This window comes from Fistularia commersonii, chromosome 16 (assembly GCF_037954325.1).
Source record: "Fistularia commersonii isolate RoL2024-O1a breed Wild chromosome 16, RoL_Fcom_v1.0, whole genome shotgun sequence".
Taxonomy (NCBI): Eukaryota; Metazoa; Chordata; class Actinopteri; order Syngnathiformes; family Fistulariidae; genus Fistularia; species Fistularia commersonii.
In genome coordinates this window covers 14,349,375-14,358,662 of record NC_141299.1, presented here as the reverse complement: position 1 = coordinate 14,358,662, position 9,288 = coordinate 14,349,375, and positions in this window count along the sequence as shown.

The window sequence follows — 9,288 nt, the reverse complement described above, 5'->3', positions numbered from 1 at the left end:
GAGATGCCAGGCCAGTGGCGTGACAGAGGGCATGAAGGGGGTTGGCGTGATGGAAGAGGATGCAAAAGAGAGATTTAGAGGTGGATTGTTATTGTGACCCCTGAAGAGAGCAGCTAAAAGGAAAAGAAGATGATGACGACACCAGCAGCAGGATTCGTTGCAGATCAAGATTCTGCAGCTTTGCTGAAGCAACAGCGTGCACCACTAGTAGTATGACCAACAGTGAAGCTTTAAAACTATGGCTATTTGTTCACAGAAATTTTTGGGTGGATTGCACCTTTGAATTTATGTAATATTTGTACTACAGCAAAAAAAAGGAGTCGTATTGCAGAGGAATAAGGATTCAAAAGTACACCGGGGGAGGAAAGAGAGAAATGAAAATACAAAAAAAAAAAAAAAAAACAGAAGGTAGTAGTTGGGTTTGGAAACATTTTAGAAAAGCCTTTGGCTGTTAAGAACAACTGGCTGGAACAGTGAGTGAAAAATGACTTGGGAAAAAATCCCCTCGAATGTAGTTTTGTGTCTTCAGTTGAGTACTACATAAGTTCCACTGGATGGCACTGTCAGACCTCAAACTTCAATGTGTAATCACTGACGAACCACTGTGCAAATATACACCTCCTTGCCTTTACAACCCCCTGACATCACACTGTAACCCGTAAATCTCTCTGAAAAACCTTCATCCATTAAAACACGCTAGCTTTGCATTCATTTCCTGTGTTATCTGGAGATTTCCAAGCATTCCAGATCAAAAGTTAATTATGAAGAACTCTGAACTTATGAGCATGATGACTGAAAATGGGAAAAAGTCAGTGGCCAACATTGATATTTCTTGAAAAAAATCTTCCTCCAGATATAACAGTTACCCTTTTCACCCAAACAAGTTGTGCTTAAAAACTGTATATGGAGAAAGCAAAGGTGTAGGCAATATGCAACTTAATATTAAGATTGAAATTCAAATAAAAAAACACATTAATGGTTTTATCATTTAAAAAAAAAATTACGTAAAAAATCATGTGTATCTTTTTATTTGCATCCTTCTGAGTTAAATTTTAACTTTTTACATAGGCTAATGCTAAATTTAAAAATGAAATAATAATAATAATAATAATCAAAAAAAAAAATTAATTATAGCTCAGTTTGCTACACACTGATCTACACTGATCATCTGCCTTTGTTTTTGCTATTTTTCGGAAGGGTAGTACATTGCCAATATTAGCATAAGGTTGCTATGATAACTGTTAACAGAGGAGAAGACATTTATGGGTCCTGTCCTGATTTTCGTGCTAAAACACCAGCAGAGCATTCTGGGATTTGTGGTATTAGCGGTACTTTCATGCACTGTAGGCTATTATACCAGCGGGCCGGCACATATTATTTAGTATGGCTTTGCGGGCCAAAAAGAATTACACTGCGGGCCAAAAGTGGCCCATGGCCCAGAGTTCTAAAAAGTAGATCTATGAGTGGTATTGCGATGTTTAACGCCTCAGAGGAAGAAGATCTCCGATTCGATTCCAACAGGGGGCCTTTCTGTGTGAGGTTTGCAAGTCCTAAACATGTGTGAGCAGGTTCCGTTCGGCGACCTCTCACAGTCCAACAACATGGAGGAGGTTTTCCAGAGACCTTAAACTACCTCAACATATGTATGTATGTTTGTTTCTATCACAGCGGTTATAGAACATCAAAGAACATCATGGTCCATGGAGATTCCTGTAAAAACCTAATCTGTCAGGCTGTCCATCACTACTGCGAACAAGAAGGGGCTCAGAGCTGATCTCTGATGGAGTCCCACCTCTACCTTGAACTTCTCTGTTACTCCTACAGCACACCTCACAGCTGTCTCACAACCAGCATACATGTCCTGCGCCAGTCTAACATGCATGGGAACATCATGGTCCATGGACTTTCCCATCGAACCATGATAGTGAATGAATGATAGATATCAAAAAGTCAATAATATCAGCAGAAAAGACACAAAATAGATCCGGTGTCTGTCACCCACTTGATGGCGCCAGTGTCTTTAAGTGTGTGAAAGTCCCATTCAGCTTTGCCACTGAAGGATGCTGAGTCAGTAATGTGGGGAATGTCATGACAAATCTGCTGACAAGCAAATGTAAGGCATGTTTTGGATGATGTCATGGTGAGTAGTCTTCTTTCATAACACATTTACGTGACAGGTTACAGGAAGAAAAAAAAAAGAGGAGGGGGGGGTGTTATTAGATTTCCTTCCGCTGGGCTTCTGTTTGTCTAACTTCGGATTTTTAAGTGCTCTCATATTGTTATGTAATGGTGAGGAGAATTCTCCTATGGTTTCTGAAGCCTTGCTTTATATGTAACTATTTTTGTGTCACAGAATAAAATGTATGGAGTTCAAATAGTGAGGGACTGATACTATTTATGTGAAATAAACTATGTATCAGCAATATTTCAATAATATCAGTGTTTGCTTTTGGTATTACATCAGTTCAAGAAGTTCATATATTCCAGCCTGACTCCTAAAAATACCAAATATGAGTCAATGTTTGAATATACTGAGTATAAGTCAGACACTCAGGATGTCTTTGGCAGCTTGATAATAAAACTGCCAGCAAGGATGATGTTGAAATAAGCGGAAGGATCCATATAAACAAGAGCCTGTTATTATACAGATGGAAATATTGACCCAAAGTTCGGTCCCCCCAGTGGTTTAATGTGCATCACGCCTGCTGATAATGACATGACGGCCATTAATGGGGTTCAGGGAAACTGGAAGCTGGAAAGCCTTTTTTTTTTTTCACCAAATCAGCTGCGAAATGAATAAACAGAAAATTCTCCATGCTAAAAGTTCAGCCGAGTTTGGAGGAATTATGTCATGCGGTATCTATCAGCGAGCGCCACAGGGCCTGAATTGTTTTCGTTACATAAAACAAAGTGTGTTATCATTCCCAGATGAGTGTAGAATTGTATAAGCAGGTTTATTTCATTTTTCTCCCACAGAGAATACCCCGCTTACACAATTCAGGATCAAATGAGGTCGGTCAGAAATCGGATGAGGTTCATTTCGACCTAAATAGCACTTGATCCAATTGTTTTCATTTTGTCTTTTAAATGGGACAATTAGATTCACATGGCAGCATCAGTCAACACACAAGTCAAAGGGTGATGTAAGGTCTTTTGTTGGTTTTTGCTGCAGTAAAGTGTGTATAACAAGAACACAAGATTGATGTCCGCCAAGAGGCAGGGTTTGGGGTTTTACACATCCGGAAAATATAGATTCACCAATTAATCTTGTGTTTGAGCTTGTTTTTGATCTGCGGGAGGAGATGGAACACCCCAGAGGAAATCCACGCACACACAGGGAGAGGAAACACCACACACACACACACACAAAGGATTCCTGTCAGACTCGAACCAGAGACCTTCTTGCTATGAGGCAGAAGCGATGAAAGACTGTGCCACCATTCTGCCCCATCGCTGTTCGCTTTTTATTTAAGAATAAGAATAAGAATGAGAACAACTTTATTAATCCCGAAGGAAATTGCTGTGCCAGAGTTACAGAAAATATAACAGTAATAAATAATAAAAGAAAAGGCAGAATTAGAAATAAAAATAAACTATAAACTATAAAGTGTCTCAGTGAAACTATAAAGTGTCTTAGTAAACAGTGATAAAACTATAAGTGTCTTAGTAACAAGTGAGGTAAGGAGTGCACAATAGTATGATAGAAGGGAAAATTGTAGTGTAGCTGTTATGAGATGAGATGAAATATTGCACAGTGTAGCTGTTATGAGATGAAATATTGCACAGTAATGTATAACTGTAATGTATAACTTAATGTGCATATGCAAAAACGGCAAGTGGAAAGCGGGGTTTTATTATAAAAGCTCTTGAAAGGGAAGAAGACATATGTAAAGAAGTCAGGAAGGGTAAAAGGGACTAAACTGAAAATGCAAATTGAACAGGTGAAGATCCAAGCGGATCGGAAAAGGTGGGAAAAAGTAGGAGGGATACTTTATAATAGGAGGAAACAAGCCAGAGGTAGAAGTAGCAGAAATGAAGACGTCTCTTCTTTGGGAGTGTCAAGGAAGGACGGGATCAGGAATGAGTCTATCAGAGGAACAGCACATGTTAGATGTTTTGGAGGTCAGAGAAGCCGGACTGAGACGGTCCGGTCGTGCACAGAGGAGGGAGAGTGAATATATCGGGTAGAATTGGAGCTGCCAGAGGAGGAAAACCAAAAAGAAGATTTATGGATGAAAGTGAGAGAGGATATGAAGGTAGTTGGTGTGAGAGAGGAGGATACAGAGAATAGGGTCGGATGGAGAAGGTTGATTTGCTGTGTCGACACCTGAAGGGAGCTGCTGAAAGTAAAAGAAGAAGAAGAAGAATACGTTTGGGTTTTTTTTTTGCAGTAAAGAGGAGAGACTCAGATCACTTTGGATTTTTCATATGTGATGTGTTTTGGAGCATAAACTTGATGTTTAAAAAAAAAAAAACATTTATCAGCCGGGTGGTCAAATTAAAAAATGAATTTGATTTAAAACCACTAAGACCTTCCTGCTTTTATGTTCAAAGAAATGATGATTTGAGTTGTGATTCCTTGTGACACTGAGTTTCAGCCTGCAGACACAAATGCAGAGGACATCAGCCACTAACGGCTCAAAACCACTTACACGGAGAAACTGAACACCACAATGACATCCTTTCATTAAACTGAAAGAGAGCTACTGTAGAGCTCCCGACCTCAGACATCAAGCACAGGTTTAATCAGCTGACATGCACTAAATGATAAGTAACAATTACAAAGTCGCACTCAAAAGGAGATAAAAGTGGATGAAAGAATTGGAGGCAGCAATTTGTCTGTGAAAAAGGGACATTGCATAACTGATCTACTAAAACGCTAGGATTCTACTAGGATTTTCAACTCGGATTTTTGCAGTTGTTTAAAACGTATATTTAGTTTTGGTCCTCCAGAACAAGTCAGGTGAGGTTAAAAAGTGTAACATACAGGTGTTGAATGACGGGCGGTGATGTCATTTAGGATGTTACACATGTCTCAACTCAACTGTCTGGGTTTTTTTTACTCTTTACAGCTTCCTTTTGACTCATATATCATCAGTAAATATACAGGTACCTATAATTATTGTAATTACTCTCCCCTGGGAAAAGGCAGTTAAGAATTCTACAACAGTGATATCCGAATGACCTTCATCCCTGAAGAAACAAGAGTCCACCTGCCCTTCTGTGTGTGTGTGTGTGTGTGTGTGTGTGTGTGTGTGTGTGTGTGCGGGATCTTCAACCTAATATTCAGTTTGAACAACTGAGAGCCAGCACAGCCCGCAGAAAATGTAACAGATGTTAAACTGAGTAGATACAATATAATAAGAGTGGGCACTGGTATATATTCTGAATTTCAAGTGACTCTAACACTCATTAAATAATGAAACCTACCCACAATTAAATATTATAATTGTATTGTCGATGAAGCATCAGAATGAGGGGTATTTTTCAACATTACCGGATTTAGTCTCTTTTTCTGAACTTCTTTCCACATTAAACATTTAAAACAGATATCGATTCATATTTGGAAAACCAAAAAAATAGATCCACCATATTGCCGACACTTGTTTTTTTTTTTTCTCTCTTTCTTTATTCCTTTTCAAGTCCTCTGCAAAGTTTATTCGGTTCTCCACGCTGAGAATCGGGTGACTTGACTTCATTTCCTCCGGCCTTGACTTTTTGCAATTCCCCATTGGGACCGGTCGGTCAGCCACGGGCACGTCTGCTAGACTCAGTTTTCATTTTTATTTAAAGTATATACATTTATATTATATTTATTCATAGTGCCATTTCATAATAAATAGTACGTGATGGAATTTCCATAAGAAGCAGATCTAAACCACTTTAACATTACCGCCTCTCTCCACTGGCTGTGATGGATGTGGACGACATATCGTTCTCTTCATGTTTAAACACTGACACCATTAAAATGAATATAAAAAAGAAAACATGATTATCAAGTGGATTTTTCTTTCCTGCAGCTTGTTCTTATATGTGTCAATTTCCTTTTCCTTCAGTTATATTTCCAGATTTATTCATTCTCTGTAATGTTTAGGGTAGCAGGAGTTTTGTCGTCACTCAGCGAGAGGCAGGGGGTTCATAATCTCACATATCGAGATACAACTAATAACAAGTCATATTAAGACAAAAAAATCATTCACTCTATTATTTACGCATCATATTGAGACATACAACCTTTCACTCTCTCATCCACACCTCATAAAGACGTGCAACCGTTCATTTCAGTCACTCGTTCACACGTCTGGGCGTTTTAAGGTCTCCAATGAACCAACTGCATGTTTTAAAACTGTCGGAGGAGACCGGAGAAGCCGGAGGAAATCCTCTCAGATGCGGGACTCCAAAATAAAAAGGGATAAAAAGAGATTGGAATAAAACCGAGGACCTTCTTGGAAGCGCCGACCACTGAACAACCGCACCGCCTCCAAGGATTATTGCTTCTTACTTTGATTGCCTTTATGTTATTATTAGAACTGTGTGTTTATTTGAATGATCTGATTGTTATTTTCTTCGGACAGCGGTCGTAAGCGGTTGTCCATATCATAAATAGAGGTCAATCTAATGAGCTGTGGAGCCGGAATAAGGGCGTTGTTTATTCGAATCATTTGAATACGATCACGTTTATGTCGGTCCGTGTACGATGCATTTGTTCACCTTTTCAAAGCCTGTACTGTCGGTGTTATTGCGGCCCCTGCATTACACTCCACGTCTGTGCTGCCATAATGGAAAACATCATCTGACTCATTTCCAGATCTTCCTCTCCGTGTGTCCGTTCCTCCGTCTTCTCAAGTCAGACAAGTATTACCAATCCTTCTTTCTTCTTTCTCTCTCTCGCTCTCTCTGACTGACAGGATGTCATGTGACCATCAACGTTACTTTCTTACATCCACAACCTTTCGCTATGTTCTGCTCTTCCATCATTAATCTTTTTACCCGCCCCTGAAACCATCGCACAAGATTACAAATCCAAATGCATTAAATTGTTGTTATAAATGTCTCATAAACCTTAGACTTTAATACACTTTGTAGTTTTCACTTGTTACTTAAGACACTTTATAGTTTATTTGTATTTCTTACTCTCCCTTTTTTTTTTTTTTTTTTTTTTTACTGTTTATACAATTTTCTACTATTATTTGATATTATTTATTATTGTTATATTTTTCTTGTAACTCTGGCACAACAATTTATTTATTCCTTCGGGATAAATAAAGTTGTTATTCTTATAAACTTTTAACTATTTCTCTTTCTTGCCTGCCTGCAAGAGAAAAAAAAATTTCGTTCCACTTTTTATTTATTTTTTTCTATTTTTCTCATGTTCTATTTTTACTTTTTCATTTTTTTATTCTTCTATTTTCCAATTTTTTTTTAAAAAAATTTTTAATCCTTAAAAATACTATTATTTTGAAAGCAATTGTGTGTATGATAATATAGACTAATAGAAGCAGTGTGAGCCTGAGTTGAGGATCTGCATGGAGGTTTTGCATGGTTTTGCAGGGCTCTGTGAGGTTTTGCATGGGGGTTGCATTATGATGTATTTGCATTCCTGCCAAAATCATGATGTAAAACACAATCTTCACATCATAGTTTAGAAACCGTCGATGACATTAAGGCTCACACCGCCTCCTCTTCCTCATCTTCATCTTTGCGATCTGTGATCTTCCTCCTCCCACGCAGGACGGGCGTGTGTTGTTATTGTCGCTGATGTCTTTGCAGCGTTGTGTAAAGTGCGTTGAAATTCCCGAAATGAAGTGAAAACCCCTTCCGGAGGCAGATTAAAGAAGCAAAGGCACGTCATCGCTGTAAACCCTCACAGTGAGGAGGAAGAGGAAGAGGAGGGACACTTCACATTCGATCCTTACTCTTATTTAAGGCCTGAATTCGCACATTCTGTGTATTTTTTTTCTCTTTATTCTCAAATTACCTCATCAGAAATTGACCTTATCTATTTATTTTATTCTATTTTATTTTATCCAATTTTATCCTATTTTGTCCTATTTTATTTTATCCTATTTTATTTTATTTTATTTGTTTCACGGTGGTCTTTTGTCAAGGGGGGGGTTTGTTCGAACCGATGAAGATGAGGGCCTTCATATGATGGCATCGCTGTCAAAGCAAACCCAAGCATGCCTGGGCCCTGAGAAAACTCCCGGTGAGCACGGTGATAATCTCACTCACGTTCGTTTGCTTTGTTTTTTTCTTTCAAATTCATCGACAGCATTAAAATTGGACATTTTCAGATAATAATCATCTTTAGAAACACTACTGAGAGACAACTAGTCAGCATTTACATTTTACAGCTATGGAGTTTAACCCATCACCAAAGGGGCTTCATGGATAATTTTGCAGTTTCAGTTAATATTATGTAACCTCATTTAAATGATATTGTATATGTAATATTGTAAATATATAGATTTTGTGGTGCACAAAATGAATGCGTTCATAGAAGTGTAGTCAGGGAAAACACCTGGTTGACGGTAAAACGTCAGTTAAATAAGCGATAACTCTTGTTGGCCACAGCCACGCCACACAGTCCTGCAATACAACTAACTGTTCTCGCACAATTCCAGGTAAAAAAAAAACAAAAAAAACAAAACAGAATTCCTTGCACCCCAAACCACACCCACAAAATTCCCAGCGACCCCAAAATCACACAGAAAACAAGCATCAACATAAACCCCGGCATTCGTGACTCGCGACAATATGATACATGTGAGGGCTTGCAAGCCAGAGGAGGAAGGAGGGATAGAATTTGAGGGATAAGGAAATATTATACTTCCCTTTGAAATGTTTACCGTTTATCAAGAACGGGACAGAATTAAGGTAAGATAAGAAGATAAGATAAGAACGACTTTATTTATCCCAAAGGAAATTGTTGTGCCAGAGTTTCGAGCAAAACATAACAATAATAGATAACAGTAGGAAGGAGGGAGAATAAGAAATACAATAAAATATAGAGTGTCAAGGTTAAGGCTATCAAGTGTTTTAAGGTCTGAACAAGCACAAACATTACAAACATAAGTTAATTCCCCCCACGCGTAGAGGCACGGAGTGATCCCGGCGATCTGAGGACGAGCCCCAGAAAGAGAAGGCCAGGGGTCGACGGCGAGTGGCCGAAAAAGAAACGCGGAGCGACGGTTGACGGTTCGGGCCGCGAGAAGGTCAGCACCGGGGCAAGAGCGAAAAAGGCCAGGGGTGAGAGAGAGAGCTGGAAGAAGAGGCTTTGTAAAGAAA